Source organism: Crocuta crocuta, unplaced genomic scaffold (genome assembly GCF_008692635.1).
Source record: "Crocuta crocuta isolate KB4526 unplaced genomic scaffold, BGI_CrCroc_1.0 scaffold330, whole genome shotgun sequence".
In the NCBI taxonomy this organism is placed as follows: Eukaryota; Metazoa; Chordata; class Mammalia; order Carnivora; family Hyaenidae; genus Crocuta; species Crocuta crocuta.
Genome location: NW_027530521.1, coordinates 4,149,385 through 4,170,456, shown reverse-complemented (window position 1 = coordinate 4,170,456; position 21,072 = coordinate 4,149,385). Strand labels below are relative to the sequence as shown.

At 38.5% G+C, this 21,072-nt stretch overlaps 1 protein-coding gene across 1 annotated transcript in view; it reads left to right on the top strand.

Moving 5' to 3' along the window:
* Positions 1 to 21,072, top strand: part of LOC144234201 (uncharacterized) — a 98,376-nt gene extending 77,304 nt beyond the window's left edge. The window contains exon 6 of the mRNA XM_077767480.1: positions 20,730 to 21,072. The gene's annotated coding sequence lies outside the window, so the exon portion shown is untranslated. The remainder of the gene's footprint in view (positions 1 to 20,729) is intronic.

Below are 21,072 nucleotides of genomic sequence, written 5' to 3'. Positions count from 1 at the left end.
TTATTATTACAAATTTAAAAAAAAATTTTTTTAAGTAGGCTCCCCGTCCACTGTGGGGCTTGAACTCATGACCAAAATACCATGAGCCCCTCACTCTACTGACTGAGCCAGTGGGGTTGCCCCAGTGGTGACATCTCTGACCCAGGTGTTGTAAATGAAAGCCTTTGGTTCCAGGTGTTCATTCTAAAAGAAATACAAACTTACTTCCAAATAATATAATGTGGGAAGTACCAAAAGTTAAAGTTGCCATCTTAGATTGTAACCAAAATTTGTTTAAAATTTTTTTTATTTTTTAAAAAAATTTATTTCTGAGAGAGACAGGTGAGCAAGGGAGGGTCAGAGAGAGAGGGAGATACAGAATCTGAAGCAGGCTCCAGGCTCTGAGCTGTCAGCACAGAGCCTGACGCGGGGCTCGAACCCAGAAACCGTGAGATCATTACCTGAGCCGAAGTTGGACCAACCGACTGAGCCACCCGGGTACCCCAGATTGTAACCAAAATTCGGAAACACTAGGGGAGAGGGGTTGCGTAGGAGTATCTGTTTGAGGCCTTTACACAGATACTTTCTCATTTTGTTTCCCTGTACGTAACTATTCACATTGCTGAAAACAAACATTTCTTTTTACTGTATTCCTGCATCTGCAGACATCTGTGAGCGGTAAAACTGCACATAGCGAGGACAGAGCACCCATTCAGAGTTTGGCCCTTATTTTTCATTTACATTATTTGAAGAGGAAGGATTGTTTATTGTACTTTGTGCACTTGTATATGTATTTTGTTTTCTCAAGTTTAATACATTTGTTTTTAGATAGCAGTACTCTTAAACATGGAGGGCATCTCCATCCACTCACTCCACTTTTTTGGAGAATAATACAGCTTCTGAAAGAAGGAGGAAAAAATTTTTAAATTTCTTAGTGATGAATTTTATTTTCTGCTTCTTCCTACATATATTTCCAGGACGGGATCCATTATCTTTGCTCTGCTGGGCCTTATTTCTTGAAGACAGGTTACTAATCAGATGGTTTTTATAGGCAACACACTACACACCAACAGTTGCTTCAAAAAGTTGTATCTCGATTAAAAGATATTACTTCATTGGGGTGCCTGGGTGGCTCAGTTGATTAAGCTTCCTACGGCTCAGGTCATGCATGAGCTCATGGTTTGGGAGTTTAAGCCCCACGCCGGGTTCTCCATTGTCAACACATAGGCTGCTTTGGATTCTCTGTCCCCTCTCTCTCTGCCCCTCCCTGATTGCGTGTGCATGTGCATGCTTTCTCAAAAATAAACATGAAAAATAAAAATATATTACTTCATTTCCCCTTGGAAAGAAAAGAAGATCATATGCATATATCCTGCCACTTGAAGAATCAAGAATTCTGTCTGTATTGAAAGCTTCAAGAAACCACATGAGATCATTTTGCTTTGTTCTCTGTCTTCCTTAGTTTTCTTTCTGTTCCACTTTCTCCCTTCAGTGTGCTTTTCATAGTTCTGGAACTTAAAAGACATTTTTGTTTATTTTGAAATTTTTTTACAAATTATTTGTTTGAACTTTTAAGACCATTTTTTATCTAAAATGTTCATAATAATCATTCAAAATATCCATGCTTCAAGATGTCAAGAAGAATATTCTTGAAAAAAAAAAGAGTCTCAGCAGATAGTAAGATTATAGTGTGTATGTGTGTGTGAAACAAAATAAGATTTAGAACTAAAAAATACAATAACCAGAATAAAACCCAAAATTCCCTGGAGGTCCTCATTTGCAGAATGGAGATAATGAAGAAAAGAGTCAGTGAACTTGAAGCTAGAATAGAAATTATACAGTCTGATGAGTAGAATAGAAAATGGTAGGAAAAAATAAATGAACAGAGCCAATGGGACAGTATCACAAGGTCTAACATTCATGTTATCACAGTCCCAACAGGAGAAAGGAAGGAGTAGAGAGCAAAAAACAACTGAAGAAACAGTAGCAGAAAACTTTCCCAATTTGGTGAAAGACATACTTAACAATGTCAAGGTCAACAAATCTGAACATAAATTCAAAGGAATCTGTACTGGACAGATCACAAACTAGTAAATATTTTAATAAAGCATTCTCATCATTTTTATAACAAATGTTATATAAGCTATACTTCTATATTCTGGGAGAAAATGAGTTAATGGCTTCTTTAAACCTCAGCACCAAATGCCAGAATTTGACCTGCAAAAAAACTAGGAGGTATGGCTTTAGTTTCCTTTTCAGTCATTAACAGTCTTTAGTTAATGAAGAGATGCATGATTTGTCATTTTCAGACAAGTTTACTTGAAGACCGTATTACTTCGTGCTCTCATGAAATACATATTTGGGAAATTTTTATTAAAGCCATATAAGAAGACATTTTTAAATGTAGAAGAATAGAAGAGAGCAGTTGTATATGTTAACTGGTCTAAAAAATTATTTGTAAATTATTTGTAATTTGTAAATTATTTGTAAACTGCCTTCATGGTTTAAGAAAAACTCAAGTTTTTGATATTTGGATTTTAAATTGTTTTTAAAGAATTTTTTTGATGGAGTGGAAACCATATTTTCACTGAAGTTGTATTAAAAGAGTGGCCAAATTATTCCTTTAGTATTAACCAAAGGTATAGAGTATATGCATTTTATAAGATGGAAAGAAAAGGCCCATTGTATTAGTTAAAATGAAGACCTCAGTGATTTTAAACTTTACTCTTTGTTATAATTAGAGAATTTGAATCTATAATGTGATGGAGTTAATTTTAAGATATTTGTGAAATAGCTTATTCCTTGATAAGATTCTATATTTTTTGAGATACATAGTTTTTTTTTTTTTTTGCATTCTAACAAGATTTTAAAAAGAAAACTAATAGTAAAATAAATGAAAGTGACTTAACAGTCTGTTACCTGAGGAGGAAAACTTGGAAGGAACAAAATTTTTAGAATTTTGAGATGTGTAATAAAAAGTTCTATAAGTCAGTAAGAGAAGATAGAAAAGTTAAGCCATGGTTTGACATCCAAAGATGACCACAACAATATCTCTCAGCTGACATGCTCTTCTGCAATGTGATGTTGTCACAGTGTCTTCACGGTGGTATTTCTCCACTTATTTTTGGGTCGGCCCTTTGACTGCTTAGACCAAGAGAATATGGTAGAATGGATGATATGATATGCCAGTTCAAGGTGTTGGTCTTACTTGGCCTGACAATTTCTTCCTGCCTTTTGGAAGCCAGCCACTATGTGACAGATGCAATTACCCTCAAGTCACTATGTTGTGAGAAGGCCAAAGTCATTTAATGTGGCCGTGGAGGATACAATATCTATTGGAGAGGCAAAGGAGCATCAAGGGACCAGACTAAGTGAAGAAGTCATTGTGGAAATGGATCCTCCGGCCCCATCTGCGATGGCTGTTCCTGCGTGAATCAGGTGAACCACCCAGTAGAGCCCTTCCCAATTTGACCCGTAAAATCATGAGCAAAATAAAATGGTTTGTTTTAAGCTTCTGTGGTTTTGGGTGTTTGGTTTGCATCAATAGATATGTGGGGAAAATACTGGGAAAGACCAATTTCATAGTTTTTCTAATAGGCAGCAGTATAGGAATATATTTACTAAGATTGCCAAGGAACTAGTATTTACTTGTACAACAAAGAATGTCTAAACCATCAAACAAAACTAAGAGCCTCAATAGAAAAATGCCCCAAAGATATGAACAGGCTAATGACATGGAAAGATATGCTCAAATTCATTAGTAATGAGAGAGGTTCAGATTAAAGCCACAGTAAAATATCTCTTTACACCCAATAGACTAATAAAAATTAGAAAGATAATGTCATTGCTGATGGAATGGCAGTGGATAGGAACTCATACACTATTGCTTAGTGTAAAGCATTAGAGGCTTTCTGGAAAGTCTGGTAAAATTTAATACAGATATTAATTGTTTCTGGGTATATGTCCTCAAGAAGTCTTATACAGGTCTTTAAAGGAACAAATATGAGGATATTAGTCACATTGGTTTTTTGGTGGCAGGAACTTCAAGCCAATCTACATTTCTTAATCATTGATAAGAATAGGTAAAATATAGTGGAGACATACACATACAGTTATACATTAGAAGCAAAGGACTGCATATAGCTAACCACATATGCCTATGTTTTAAAAATACAGTTTCATGAAAGTAATAAACAATGGAGTCTATAAGATAATGCCATTTGTATATATTTAAAACACACGGACACAAAAGTGTCTTGCAAGAAAATAGTAAAAAACTTATGTCAAACACATTGGAATGGTTTCCTAAGGGGGAAGAAAAAAGTTGCCCATAGAGGGAAAAGGTGTGGGGAATGAGGTAAAAGAAATTAAAGGCCAATGATGGTAGTATGCCCTGAACCAAGAATGAGCGAATGTTCTGTGCCCAAGGTCCAATAATATCTACTCCACCCAAGAGAAGAAGATTATAATTCTCCAGGAGACCAAAAGAGTAAATTGAAAGAATAGAACTCTGTTAAAGCTGCCACACTTAGAGGGGAAAAGTTTAAATGAGAGCAGTACATACAAAAGTGTGGTCAAACAGGCAATCTCCTATTTCAGTGGATATAAAAATTGGTATGACTTTTTAAATGACAGTACAAAGAGCCTTAAAAATACTTATGTCCTAGTAACAACTTTTAAGATGAAATTTAGAAAACAAAACCATTTAAATAGCAGCAGCCAACAAAATACTTAGGGATATATTTAACAAAGTATGTGTAAGACCCATACNGTCTGTCTTTTGTGTGTGTCTTGTCCTGTGTGTCATTTCGTCCGCAACACTAGAACATTGCTGAGAGAAACTAAATACCAAAATAATGGGAGAGATACTACGTTCATGGATTGGGAGACCATATTAAGATTTCACCTCTCTTCAAATTGATCTATAGATCCAAAGAAATCCCAGTCAAAATGCCAGCAGGCTTTTAAATTATTTTTATAGAGTTCAGCAGGCTAAATTTATATGGAAATGCAAAGGCTCTGAAGTAGCTAGAACAAAGGAGACGTAACTATCTGATTTTGAAATTTACTTTATAGTAATGTAGACAATATAATTTTAACATGATATAAATCAATGGGACAACAATGTTGAGATGTACATATATATCATCAAGTGATTGTCAACAAAAGTGCTGAGGTAAGTCACTAGGGAAAAATAATTTTTCAACAAGTGGTGTAGGAACAGTTGGATATCCAATATGCAAAATGGTGAGCCTTGTTCCTAGCCTCATACTATATATAAAAATTAACTTGAAATGGGTCACAAACCTAAACATAAGAGATAAAACTTTTAGACAAAACAGAAGGAAAATTTTGGTGATTTGGGGATGCAAAAATTTCTTAGATAAGACAGAAAATAGGAAGCATTTTAAAAAGTTGATAAATAGGGGTGCTTTGCTGGTTCAGTAGGTAAAGCATGTGGCTCTTGATCTCAGGGTTGTTAGTTCTTGCCCTATGTTGGGTGTAGAGATTACTTAAAGTCTTAAAATGGTTCAAAAAATTTTTGATAAATTGGGCTTCATTTAAAAAGAACCTTCCAGGGCCGCCTGAGTGGCTTAGTCGGTCAAGGGTCCGACTTTCGCTTAGGTCATGATCTCGTGGTTCGTGGGTTCGAGCCCCGCGTCGGGCTCTGTGCTGACTGCCAGCTCAGAGCCTGGAGCCTGTTTCAGTCTGTGACTCCCTCTCTCTCTGACCTCTCCCTCCCCTGCTCACGCTGTCTCTCTCTCTCTCCTAGAAATAAAAATATTAAAAAAAAAAACCTACCTTATGAAATACACTGTTAAGAAATAAAATGACAAGCCGTAGACTGGGAAAAAATATTCGTGATACATCTGTGAAGGATTCCTCTTTAGGATATATAAAGAACTCTTAGAACTCAGTAATAAGAAGACAGACAACCTAATTAAAAGAATGAGCAATCTGGGGCACCTTGGTGGCTCAGTCATTTGCTTGTCTGACTGGCTCAGGTCATGATCTCGTGGCTTGTGGGTTTGAGTCCTGTGTCAGCTCTGTGCTGACAACTCAGAGCGTGGAGGCTGCTTCAGATTCTGTGTCTCCTCTCTAGCCCTCCCCTGCTTTCTCTCTCTCTCTCTCTCTCCTTCTCAAACATAACATTAAAAAAAAAAGAATGAGCAATTAAATGATGGTCATTGCTTATTGGCTCCAAGTTTCTTTGTTTACTACAGTCTGAGACCTTTTAGCTAAAAGCCAACTAGTGCCAAATTCAAAAATTTTCACATCTCCTTATTTACAAAATAGCCCAAACAATTTGACTTTTAGCCATTGAGAACCTGCCTGCTTTGCACACTCCAGGTAACTTAACTCCACATCTGCTGGCAGTCAATAAGATCAGCTCCAGGCCATAAAGGCCCCAAGTCATTGCTGCTGCCTTTCCAAGCTCTGACACAGAGTTGCCCTACTATGCTGCTGGAGCATATAGCCTACACTTGTAAGCCCCCTGTCTTATTGCCCTCTCCGTTAGGAGTTCCCTTGCCCTTCTTCCTTTTTGGTTGGTGCGCCCCACACTGTCAAACTCCAGACAGCCTCAAGCTGTGAGGGACTCCATTCAACCCTGAAAATCCATGCAACTCTATTTAAGTGCTGCCCAATAAAGCTCGTGTGTTACTGCTTCTTCTGTTCTTATCTTTTTCCTTGACCAGTCCCCAAATCCCTCAAACCCCCTACAAGATTTTAACAGACACCTCACAGAAAAGAAATAACTGTCCAATAAGCACATAAGAAGATGCTCATTATCTTTATTCTTCAGGGAAACACTAATTAAAGCCACATTGAATTACCACTGTATACCCAATAAATGAAAAAGACCGACACTACCAAGTGGTGGTGAAGACACAATGCACAATGATATAGCCACTTTGGAAAACTTGGTCAATTTCTTATAAACTTAAACATTTACCATGTAATCCATAATTCCACTCCTCAGTTGTATTTAGTCAAGGGGAATAAAAGCATATGTCCGCACAAAGACTTGTACGTGAACATCCATAGTTGCTTTATTCATAGTAGTCAAAAATTGGAAAGTCAAATGTTCATCAACTGAAGAATGGAAAACCAAATGGAATACTACTCAGGAATGAAAAGAGATAGACTACCAATATTGCACCATGGCTCAATCTCAAGGGCATATGCTAATGGAAAGCCAGACACAAAAGATTATATACTGTATGATTCCATTTATGTGCATTTCTAGAAAAGGCAAAACTAGAGTAATAGTAAACAAAACCACTGGTTATAATGGATGAAGGATCAGGGAGGTGGTTGACTATAAAGTATGAGGAAATGCATATCTTGATCATTGTAGTTACCCAACTCCATGTATTTATCAAAAGTATCAAACACTTGGGGCGCCTGGGTGGCTTAATCGGTCAAGCGTCCGACTTTCTCTTGGGTCATGATCTCGCGGTTTGTGGGTTCGAGCCCCGCGTCGGGCTCTGTGCTGACTGCCAGCTCAGAGCCTGGAGCCTGTTTCAGAGTCTGTAATTCCCTCTCTCTCTGACCCTCCCCTGCTCACGCTGTCTCTCTCTCTCTCCTAGAAATAAATAAAAACATTAAAAAAAAGTATCAAACACTTAAAATCTGTGAATTGCATTTAAACTATCCCTCAATAAGGTGGACTGAGGAAAAAGCAAAGTATTCTGGCTTATTAACTTCGTATTTGCATTTCTAAGAATTTAATATAAAGAAATAATCTGAAATGTGTTTGAAACATACCAGAGTGTTCATTTCAACATTGTTTATAATAGCTAAATACTTGAAACAACCTAATGCCCATGAATAGAATATTATTTAGATCTGTCTGTGATCCATACAGGGAATCTGTCAAGCCATTAAAAATTATATAGAAAATAGGAGTTGGAGAAATGTGTGCTATTTTAAGTAAAAAAGGAAGATTACATTACAGTATGTGCTCTAGCTTTTTACTTTGTTTTTATTTTAAAACTGGCAGTTAATAGAGTAAAACATTTTTCACTATGTCATTGATAAATGAGGGGCAAGTGGGATTTTTGTGATGTTATGCAAATGAGATTTGAAAATCTGCTACCTCCAAATATATTTTCTTCTTCTCATTGGAAATGGAAGAGATGAAACATTTAGACCAGCGTTCTGTAGCAATGATATAGGCCAAGTTCACTATTTCTTTATACTAAAAAACAGGGATTATATATACCCTGAAAGATATTGACTAGTATTTACAAATTCTCAAGCTGATACCCTTAGCTTTGATTTTATATATAAAAAAAACATCATAAAGTAGCTTACGAGAATACTTATCCATCTGTATCTAAGATCAGAAGAGAGTTGAAATTAGATTAGACACAGACCCACACTATATATCCTGGGGTATGGCAAAGATCAGAATATCTCATCCTACCTATAGCCTGCAGGTAAATGTCCCATATGTTGGTGGTGCAACCCCAGAGCAGGAATTCAGGATGACTTGGACTATTGAATATTCCTAACTTGAGGCAGGGAAGGTAAAATAAATAAACTCAATAGTGTTTGAATGTACTTTCAATAGGGAATAAAGGGGCTTTGAGATTCTTTGATTAGTCTCTCTCGGTGTCCTGAAATTTTCATTTCACAATTGAAAGGATGGATTAACTCAGAGATCTCCAGTTTTGTGACTCCAACTTTGACAGGCCCTAGAATATCAAGGAAATATCTAAAATTGGATGTATTTGGGGGCGCCTGGCTGGCTCAGTTGCTAGAGCGTGCAACTCTTCGGGTTGTAAATTCGAGCCCCACATTGAGTGTAGAGATTATGCTGGGAGCCACACTGGCCTCTCTGGATGGCAGTCACAGCAAGGAAATGGCAGTGTTTGCACAGCTCCTGCCATGAGAAATGAAAACTGGTATCTTCTTCTGCTACTACTGGCTCATGTTGGAAATGAGCCTGCTGGTATTGACCTGGCCTCACAATATTCCAGATCAGACCGATATTCCCCACACAGATTCCTCATAAGGAAAAGCATATTCCTGCCTTTACAAAAGAGATTTTAGATGAAAACTCTGTGGATGATTGTCAAAAGGCTCTTCCTATGGGCCTTGCAGATCCAAGACTTAGATAATAAAGGGGGTTAAGAACACAAGAGTTACAATTGGGCCTGGCCTTGAGACAAAGAGCCTAATTTAAAGTTAAGGTACAGATAAGGGGAGAACATAAGTTACTCCATATATCTTTGCTAATTGGTGAAGCATGGCAGTCCCTTCCTCAAGGCCTACATTCCACAAACACCCTCCCTTACACTGGCAGCTGGGATGAGGACGGATAAGAGTAGCTAAAACATAAACCCAGGTGCAAAGACTGACACATTTACGGTCCCCATGGTGCTTGCACATTCAGTATCAAGGAAAAGGCTTGCTCAAGCAACTTAGGAACAAGCCTAATATACATTCTTCCTGTTGTGGTAAAAAATTGTCTAAAGGCCTACCCATGCAAAATAAGGTAAGTTTGTTAGTATCTTAATCTGGGGGACTGACGTCAAGAATACGGGGAGGTTCTGCAAGAATACTTTTGTAAAGCCTGTTTCTGTACACCTTCCACTGATCAAAGCATCTTATGACAAATAATGAGCCCCTATAAAAATTCTATCTTCTGATGTCATGTTATTGTTTGACCTATAAATAAAGACCCCAAAACCGACAGGATGGAGATGACTGCCTGGTGATCAGAAAGAATCTCTGGGGCTCTCTCACTCTCTCGCCGACACCGTCCATCCTTCAGGGACCCCTGGACTTGCTGGAGCCGGCCTCTGGCAAGATTACTTAAGAAATAAACATCCTTAGGGGCTCCTGGGTGGCTCAGTCGGTTCAGTGTCCGACTTCAGCTCAGGTCATGATCTCACAGTTTGTGGGTTTGAGCCCCGTGTCGGGCTCTGTGCTGACAGCTAGCTCAGAGCCTGGAGCCTGTTTCAGATTCTGTGTCTCCCTCTCTCTCTGACCCTCCCCTGCTCACACTGTGTGTGTCTCTCTCTCAGAAATAAATAAAATACTAAAAAAGAAAAATAAAAAAAAGAAATAAACATCTTTATTTATTTTATGTTTATTTTATTTATTTGGAGAGAGAGAGAGTGTGGGAGGGGGCAGAGAGAGAGGAAGAGAGAATCCCAAGCAGGCTCTGCACTATTAGCACAGAGCCTTATGCGCAGCTTGAACCCATGAACTGTGAGATCATGACCTGAGCCAAACCAAGAACTGGACATTTAACCAACTGAGCCACCCAGGCACACCAAGAAATAAAAATCTTAAAACAAGAAAAAAGCAACAAAAAAACAAAATTGGATATATGTTTTGGTATCCATTAACTTTTCGAGAGTAAAATAAGAAAATGTTAGTGGTAGCATTCGAACATTTCAAGTCATGTTTTCTGAACACTTGGAACCCTGTACTCAAAAATTATAATCGTGGCCACAATATTTTTTGTTGTTTTATCTGTAAGTTTGCAACTAATTGGATTTTTTTACAAATAGGGTTTTCTTTTATATTAAGCCTAGTTCGTTAAAATTCTTGTGTGAATAAGAAACATTCTTGGTTTTGGAAAGCAAGTACTTTTNTTCCCCCCTTCTTCTCCCCCACGGTCCTCCGTTAAGTTCCTCCTAATCCTCCTATATGTGTAAACATATTACCATTCCCATTTAAATGATTAAAATATCTCATTCATCAAATGACAAATGAGTACATTTTTTAGGAGGAGCTTGCCAAAATATTAAAAGTTGGCCCTTTGATCTCTGTACAAGTCCAGGCCAAAGTGTTCATTCATATCTTCACATGTATACATATATAATGAAATGTGGAATAGAGTTATAACTATGGCAATTTGTATGGAGAAATATCTGAGACAATGTGTGGATTGGGAACAGAAAACAGAGCCCTAGAACAACTCATGTCTTACATACAAGTCATTTCTCCCTAATTGAAACTAGGGTGTCAGTGTTTTATTTCCAGATGATTGGTGTCAGAGAGCTATTGTCATTTATTCCCATGCATTTTCTTTCTCTCTGAATTTCATCTAAGACACGTATGCGGGAACCAGGAGTACTTGTTTGCATTGCGTCCAGCTATAAATCGAGACCGCAACCTTTCTGATCTAAGAAGGAAGCTATTTCACCTTTACTGTAATCACATATTCTCTCTGTCTCTCTCTCTCTCACACCCTGTGGTATTCAGAAAGTGGAATGCTGTTTCCTAAATAGACTGTTTGTACATATTTCTGGTTTGTGGTGAGTCTAGTTACTGATTTTCCATCTGTTTTTAGCAACTCACTTTTCAGTGGTTCTTTGTACTGCTAATCTAACTACTGATTTTTGCAGCTGGCTTGAAGTGAACAGACATGCATTTTTTCATTAATCCTACTTTCTTGCTAGCTTTTCCTGTCTATCATCATGCTCTCAACTTGATGAAACTTCCATGTGTGTCAACTTTAAAAATAAAATGGCCAGTTATTAGCAAAATGAGTTTATTTGAGAGTAGCAAAGGAATTGCAATTTGGGACAAGGAAACTGGAAAAACCTTGGGCAAGTCCAAAGAGGCAAAGAGAAGGTAAGCTTTTATTAGGCTTTACGAAGAAATTGAGAAGGGCTGTTAGGAACGAGAGTTCACTGCAGAAGAACACAAGTTTGAGGTTGTAGTAGTTTCTCATTGGCTTCGAGGGGTAGTGAGTGTGTTGGTGCTCGGGCAGGAAGAGACCTTCCTTCTTGCTGTTAGTGGAGGCAGTTACCGGTGGTATGCACGTGAGTGCCCCCACTTCACAGCATCCCAACTCCATTTTCTTTTTTATTTATTTATTTATTTTTTATTTTTACAAATAGTTTATTGTCAAATTAGTTTCCACATAACACCCAGTGCTCATCCCCAAAGTGCCCTCCTCCATGCCCATCCCCCCTCCCCCCACATCCATCAGTCCTCAGTTTTTGTCAGCATTCAAGAGTCTCTCATGGTTTGCTTCTCTCCCTTTCCCCCACCATTTCCCCCCTTCTTCTCCCCCTTGTTCCTCCGTCAAGTTCCTCCTAATCCTCCTCTACGTGCAAACATATGATATTTGTCCTTCTCTGCCTGACTTATTTCGCTCAGCATAACACCCTCAAGGTCCATCCATGTGGCTACACATGGCCAGATTTCATTGTTTCTCATCTAGTATTCCATGGTATAGATAAACCACATCTTCTTGATCCAGTCGTCTGTTGATGGACACTTAGGCTCTTTCCATGTTTTAGCTATTGTGGAGGTCCCAACTCCATTTTCAATGAGGTTTCTTTTATTCATCTTCACAGGTATATGCTGGAAACTTTGAAAGAGGAAAAAAAAGTATGTGGTGTGTGATATATAATTTAGAGTTACTTCAAACAAAAGCATATTAGTCATATCAACAATTGCAAACAGACCATTTTTTAAATAATTTATTTATTTATTTTGAGAGAGAGAGCATGCACAAGTAGGGGAAGGGCAGAGAGAGAGGGAAACAGAGAATCCCAAGCAGGCTTTGCACAGTCAGCAAAGAGCTTGATGTGGGACTCGAACCCACAAACCGAGAGATAGTGACCTGAACCAAAATCAAGAGTTGGCCTCTTAATTGATCTGAGCCACCCAGCCACCCCTTAATGTCTTTTTAAAAAATGGTCTATTTGTGGGACACCTGGGTGGCTCAGTCGGTTAAGTCTCCAACTCTTGATTTTGGCTCAAGTCATGATCTAACAGTTGTAGGATCAAGCCCCACACCCAACTCTGCACTGAGCAAGAAGCCTGCTTGGGATTCTCGCTCTCCTTCTCTCTCTCTTCCTCCCCTGCTCACGCTCTCTTGTGGTCTCTCTCAAACTAAATAAATAAACTTGAATAAATAAATAATTTAAAAAGACATTAATAAGACAAAAAGTTGAGAATATTTGATGGTATGAATACTGTTAGTTTTTAGGTGGAATAATGATATATTACAGTTTTGTTTTAAAAAAAGATCCCCTTATACTTATTGGGATGAGCACTGGGTGTTATATGCAAATGATGAGTCAGTGAGTTCTACTCCTGAAACCAATGCTACATTGTATGTTAACTAACTTGAATTTTAAGTAAATAAATTAAAAATAAATTTTAAAAAGAGCCCCTTCTAATTTTAGAGGTATATGCAGAAATATGTACAGATAAAATTATTATGTTTTCTGTGATTTTCTTCAAAATAATTCAGGAGAGTGGGCACCCTGCTGGCTCAGTAGATGGAGGATGTGGCTCTTTTTTTTTTTTTAAGTTTATTTATTTTTGAGAGAGGGAGAGGATGCGCCAGTGCGGGAGGGACAGAGAAAGAGAAAATCCAAGCAGGCTCTGTGCTCACAGTGTGGGGCTTGAACTCATGAACCATCAGATCATGACCTGAGCCAAAATCAAGAGTGGGACACTTAACTGACTAAGCACCCCAGAGCATGTGTCTCTTGATCTCAGGGCCATGAGTTTGAACCCCATATTGACCATAGAGATTACTTTAAAAAAATACTTTAAAAAAATAATATAGGCAAGGAGATGTGGATAGTTGTATAAACAAGATTGGGCATGAGTTGACAGCTATGAGAGTTCATTATACATAGGGGTTTATTATATTATCCTGACTACCTGTTTATATTCTGAAATTATTAGAATATAACAGTTAACAAAAAGGTAAACACATTACTAAAAGAGTTAATAATCTTATACAAATAACCTTGTAATAACCTTTTACAAAGCATTAGGAAAAAGAGAAACATACCAAGTGAGCAAAAGATGTGAACAAGCAATGTGCAAGAGAAAGATATAAATGGCAAATAGCCATGTGAAGAAAACTTCAGTCTCAAAAACATGCAAATGAGGACAATACATCATATTGTGATTTATAGTGAGAAACATGTATTTGGTCTTTATCCACTCTTATTGGCTCACAGCTCCCCAAACCCTTGGAATTTCCTAAGGAAAAAGAGCAACGGGAGCATCTTTTGTTATAATATTTGGGCTTATGGAATCAGTTCCTGAAATAGCTCCATAGTCATAAAGGTGAAAGGAGTGTATTGTTGTTCATTAACAGGCCCCTTTCCACCACATTTAGGTTTATGTTAATGAGGTGAGTTTTGGAGAAACCTGAAGGATGGGGGCTAGTTGTCAGGGAAGCCAACGGGCATTAGAGGGTTAGAGCTTTCCAGTCCCATCCCTCACCCTACCTCTGGAGAGAGGAGAGGGGCTAGAGGTTGGATCAACTGCCAATGGCCAATGATATAATCACTCATATCTATGTAATGAACCTTTCATAAGAAACCCAATACTATGGGGTTCAGAGATCTTCCAGGTTGCAACCATGTGGATGTGCCAGGAGGGTGGCATGTCTGGAGAGGGCACCGAAGCACCACGTCCCTTCCCACATATCTTGTCTTCCCCAATGTGTCTTTTCCATCTGGCTGTTCCTGAATTATTTCCTTTTCTAATAAACTGGTAACCTAGTAAGAAAACTGTTTTCCTGAGTTCTGTGAGCCATTCTACAAATTAATAGAACCCAAGGAGGGAGTCTTGGTAACCTCTAGTTACAGGCAGTTGGTCAAAAGCACAGGGGATAACATGGACTCGCAACTGGTATCTGAAGTGGGGGCAGTCTTGTGGGACTAAGCCTGTGGCATCTGGTGCCATCGCCACATAGCATCCAAACTGAGTTCATTTAATTGCTTGGTGGTATTGGAAAACACATTTGGAAATGAGATACTTTTTTTTTTACTTGTAGAATTGACAAAGAGAAATAAGTGTAACGATAACTACTGTTGACGAGGATGAGGTAAAGCAGATAGTCCATTTACTACTCACTAGTAGACAACTAAATCTGGTAGGTCCCTAGGGATCTCTTCGTTGTCATCTCTATCTTCTCTGAAGGGTGGGCATTATTTGCCATTCCCTTTTTACATGTGGGCTAACTAAATGCCAGAATTATCCAAGGTCACACAACTGAGGGCTTGTGTTTTTCCTCCTCCTACTGGAAAAGAAGATTCTGTTGATGACATATTTTGCAATATATATGATAATGAGTTCTTTAGAGTTATTTTCTGACCTACGTGATCCCAGATGATTGAGAAACAGAGCAGACATAAGCCCAGCCCATGGCCAGGAGCAAAACCCAACTGACGCCAGCCTCTATCAGCCAAACCCTAGTCTACTCACAGACTTGGGAGTGAGAAATAAAAGTAGTTCTTTGTGCACCAAGGAGGTTTTGTGGTTTCACGCAGCCAGCAGCTGCCTGCGGCGTCACTTCCCTCCCCTCCCTACTGCTCTTACATTGCAGTCCTGCTACTGTTGCTTCTTTCCTGAGCCCTTTAGCTTTACAGCCATTAGACATGCTTTCCCCTCAGTTCCCTCAGTCCTGGGATGTGAGGAAAGGAGGGCTACTTATTTCTCCGCTTTTTTACCTTGTTTCAAAGGAGATTTGAGGAAGCTTATTAAAATTCTCATAATACAAAATAGAGAAAAATAGAAGGGAGCTAGAGATAGGGAAATCTGTTTAGATCCCCTATATAGATAAAGTGAACATACGTCACTAACGATACCTATTTTACAGAAGCCTAACAGGTATTCTGATTTTTTCCCATGCCCTATAAGCTGGGTAACATGTGATAGTTTTCCTCAGATCCCATCTTTCTTGAGTAAGAGGTGGCAACGAAGTTGGAGACTTACCTGGAGTGAGAAAGAGTAACCGGCTAACAGTTCACTACTTTTTAAAAAAATTTTTAAAATGTTTTATATATTTTTGAGAGAGAGAGAGAGAGACAGCATGAGCAGGGGAGGGTCAGAGAAAGAGGGAGACGCAGAATCCGAAGACAGGCTCCAGGCTCTGAGCTGTCAGCACAGAGCCCAAGGTGGGGCCTGAACCCATGAACTGTGAGATCATGACCTGAGCCAAAGTCGGACGCTCAACTGACTGAGCCGCCCAGGTGCCCCAACAGTTCACTACTTTTAACAGCTTGCTTTTTCCACTGCAGACAGCAAACCGGTTTGGGCAGGTGAGACAGTAAAACATGGCTCTTTCCATTGTTTCACAATTTCCGTTCTTGGTTCTATATAGGAAAACTCCATGAGTTATAACTGAAGAGAAAAATAGGCCAACAGACAAGCTATATAGTTTTTAAAATGTTATTACTATTATTATTATTATTGAGAGAGACAGAGCATGAGCAGGGCGGGGAGGTGGGGTGGGCAGGGAGAAAGAGAGAGAAAGACACTGAATCTGAAGCAGGTTCCAGGCTCTGAACTGTCAGCACAGAACCTGACACGAGACTCGAACTAGAGAACCGTGAGACCATGACCTGAGCTGAAGTCAGATGCTTAACCAACTGAGCCACCCAGGTGCCCTAAGGTGTGTAGTTTTTAAAGTGGTGATTGATTTTTTTTAACTGGAAGTTATGGATCCCTGCCATGATCCATTTGGGGGTGCCTGGGCGGCTCCATCTGTTGCGCATTCAACTCTCAATTTTGGCTCAATTCATGATCCCAGGGTTGTGGGACTGAGCCCTGTTTTGGGCTCCATGCTAAACGTGGAGTCTGCTTAAGATTCAATCTCTCTCTCTCTCTTTTTCTGTGTCTGCCTCTGCCCCTCTACCCCACTCACTCTCACTGTCTCTCTCACTCACTCTCTCCGTCAAAAAAAAAGACAAATCCAACAACAACAATAATCCATTTGTTCATTTAATGAATGCTTATTGAGAGCCTACTGTACATTTACCAGGACCACACTGGTGAATGAAAAAAAAAATGGACCTTTATGGAGCTTGAAGTATGGTTGTTGTAGGATGAACTTTTGTGCTTTTGAAGACTATCGGGCAGGCCCTTGTGGCTTTGAGCACAGTGAACAAGAGAGGGCAGGAGCCAGAGTCAGATATGCCTCTTTAGGACACATTGATGCACAGTATTAGTTTTCTATTATTGCTATTACAAATTCCCACAAATCAGTGGCTTACAGCAACACACACTTAATATCTGACAGTTCTTTAGGTTAGGATTACCAGAAAGGACTCACTGGACTAAAGTTAAAATATTCCTTTCAGAGACTCTAGTGAAGAGTTTGTCTCTCCTTGCTTCTTTTCAGCTTCTAGAGGCTGCCCACATTCTTGGGCCACTGATGCCTCCCTCCTTCTTCCAGCCAGCCTCACTGCACGTCTCTGACCATTCTCCCATGGCTGCATCTCCTTTTCTGACCAAAGCTGCAACATGTTCTCCAATTTTAAGAACTCATGTGAGTACGTTAGGCTCACTGGATAATCTCCCTATCTTGAAGTCCTTCATTTAGTCATATCATCACAATATTTTATGCTATATGTGCTTTTATGCTATAAGGTAGCATTCACAGTTTCTAGTAGTTAGGACGTGGATCTCTTTAATTGTGAGGAGTATCATTGTTTTGCCTAACACATAAAGGTAGTTATGTAATGATTATTAAAACTTATTTTGAAATTATTTTAAAAAATGGAAATAAAGAAAGTGAACATAAACTTATTTCAAACATTAAAACTTATTTCAAAATTATTTCAAAAATGGAAATAAATAAAGTGAACATAAACAAAAAGACTGCAGCCTGAAATAGGGCCATAATAATTTTAAAAGAAATAATATGACTCTGCTGAGATACTGCCACTGACATGGAAGAAAAAAGAAATCGAGAACTACAGCTCTAGTAAACAACATGGATAATTCTTAGAAATGTGATGTTGAGTAAAAAGCAAGTCCCAGATGACTACCCAGAGTACAGTTCATAGGTCTATATATGAGTTTCTTTAGGGCTGCAAGACACGTTGGTAAAACTAGATGGCTTCAAAGAATAAAAATTAATTCTCTCATAGTCTGTTGACTAGAAGTCTAAAATCATGGTATGGGCAGGGCCATGCTCCTTCTGAAGGCTCTAGGGAAGATCCTTCCTTGCCTCTTCTGTTTTCTGGTGGTTGTTGGCAATCCTTAACACTTTTCAGTCTGTGGCTTTACCACTACATTCTTCCCTCATAGGACCTTCTTTCCTCTGTCTCCCTGTGTAACTCCAAATCTCCCTGTCCACATGAGGACACAGTCGTTGGATTTAAGGCCCATGCTAGGTTAAGTCTCACCTCATCTTAATTTGATTACATCTACCAAGACCCTATTTCCAAATAAGGCCACATTCATAGGTGGAGGTGAAGGGAGTTAGGATTTCAGCATATCTTTTGGGGGACACAATTAAACCCATACAGTCGGGTTTCCCAGGAAACAGGCTCTGAGATTGAGCTTTGCTTGCAGGGTTTATTTATGGAGTTCTCTGGGGAACAGCATCGGTAAGGGAGGGAGGAAATCGGGATTAAGCTGAGGGAGATGTTGAGCTGTGATACAGGAATAACAGAAGCCTGGGCTGATGCCACAGTGGGCTTTGAATGTAGGATGCCTTCACAGATTTCCATAGTTGGGATAAGTGGGCCAGGCATTTGTATTCTTGTATTAACTAGGCATTGGATGCAGGATGCACATGTGAAGGGGGCAAAGTTGCTCCCTTGGCCAAGAACAATTCCCATAGAGGAACGCAACTGGAGCTCAGCAAACAGACTCTGCAAATAAATGTCTTGGTCTTGGAGGGGATATCAAGATTGCATGCCCTACTATATTATGGTTTTCAATAGATCTCAAAAATCAGCAAAAAGTGAACTATATTATTATTTCATATAAATTTGTGATAAATTATTTATATGTATGTATATGTCTATATAGGTTCTTAGTTTTTGGTTCTTGAGTTGGGTGGTGAGTTTATAGTTTTCATTATATTATGATTTATAACTAATTTATGTATTTCATGTAATCTTTTGCATGTATCAAATATGTAATCTCTGCACCCAATGTGGGACTTGAACTCATGACCCCAAGATCAAAAGTTGCATGCTCTACCAACTGGGTCAGCCAGGCTTCCCTGTGTCAAATATATTTATAAATATAATAAAAGGAAGAAAGAAAACTAGGCTAAAGTAATAGAAATTAAAGTAGCTAGAAATTTTAGAAAAAACATGAGTAAAGACAGCAAATCCTGAGTCCATTGCTAAAGTCCCTAATGTTCTTTGCTTTAGTTTGCTTGTATTACCTTCCTAATGTTATGTTATTTTGGGGTGGAAGTATGATATTGACAAAACATATTGTTTACTTTCCTTTTCACTTAATTTTGAATTGATTTGTTCACCATGGCACTAATTTTTTTGAATGAAGGGGGGGAAGGTTTTTGGAGTGATTAATAGATCTGTTGGTGCAATAAAGAAAACCAGTTAACGTACAATATTGATATGTCCAGTTTTCACCATAGTATATTTTTATGTGTATTTGTTTATTTAAGTAATCTCTACACCCAATGTGGGGATCGAATTCACAACTCCAAGAGTAAGAATTACAGACTCATGGGGCTACTCATGGCTCAGTGGGTTAAGCCTCTCACACTTAATTTCCTGCTCAGGTCATGATCTCACAATTTATGAGATCGGGCCTGTATGGGGCTCTTCTGGGCTCTACTGGGCTTTGTGCTGACAGCACGGAGCCTGCTTGGGATTCTCTCTCTCTCTCTCTCTCTCTCTCTCTCTCTCTCTCTCTTCCTCTGTCCTGCTCACATTTTCTTTCTCTGAAAATAAATAAATACACATTAAAAAAAAAAAAGTCACATGCTCTTATGCCTGCTCCAGTTAGGAACTACTCATCATGGTAGCTTTGATGATATTAGGAGAAATAAAGTTGTTGGAGAATGTTTGTATGATCAGTTTTTACTTTAAAAACATGTGTGCAGGGGCACGTGGCTGGTTCAGTCGATTAAGCATCTGATTCTTAATTTTGGCTCAGGTATGATCTCACTGTTTATGAATTCAAACTCCGTATCAGGCTCTGTGCTAAGAATAGAGAGCCCACTTGGGATTCTCTCTCTGCCTGTTCCCTGCTCATGCCCTCTTCCTCTCAATATAAATAAACTTAAAAAATCTTTTAAAGTGTGTATATGTTGTATATATCCTATAACTTTATATTCACGTAGAAAAAGAAATGGAAGAATGCATTCTTCCAAATTGCCAGCTACCATCTATGGAGATCAGAAATGGAGTGGGCTACTTTTTTACTTGATCTACTTCTGTGAGCTTTTGAAACTAAAAAATAACCTATTAAAACATATTTTTTAATCACTTGTTTCAAAATGACTGGCTTTAGTTTCCTTAGGCAAGGGTTCAACTTCACAAGTTTGTTTTCTTATTGGAAAAATGGCAGTGCTACCATGCCATTCGAATGGGACAATGTATGTGAAGTCAACTTTGAAAATGTTAATGCAATATTGAAGCACAATAAATGTGAATGTGCACATCTTATGGTAATATTATTTGTTAAAGAAATTAAATATTAACTTCTTGGAAATCTCCCAGTTTCTCATACCAAAAAATTCAGTTTCTTTTATTTAAAAAAAATTTTAATGCTTATTTTTGAGAGAGCAAGACAGAATGTGAGTGGGGGAGGAGCAGAAAGAGGGAGAGGGAGACACAGAATCTGAAACAGGCTCCAGGCTCTGAGCTGTCAGCACAGAGCCCGACTTGGAGTTTGAACTCGGGGATGGGAGATCATGACTCAGGCCAAAGTCGGTTGTCCAACCAACTGAGACACCTAGGTGCTCCCCAGAAATTCAGTTTCTTTTAAACACGTTTGTTCATCATGGCACTTTTTTTTTTTTAATCCAGGATTGAACACCTTCTCAACTGAATTTAAAGGAGAGATTAAGTGCAATGTTTTCAGCTATGTTTAAATGAAGATGAGATAGAAGAAGACAGAACTGTTAAAAATACGTAAGTTTTTATTACATGGCCAAATGAAGGATTCATCTTTGTTGTCATGGTATTCTTAAGAATCGCTAGCTTCTATGAAATTCCCTAATTATGAAATTTTCTTTCATTGTATTGAACTGCTCCTGATTTCATCATGAAAATCTGATCTGAAAGTCAATTTACAGAAATACTGACAATGAATTTAAAATTAAATAGGACCATGTGTATACTAATATGATGCAATGTTGATTCACATTTT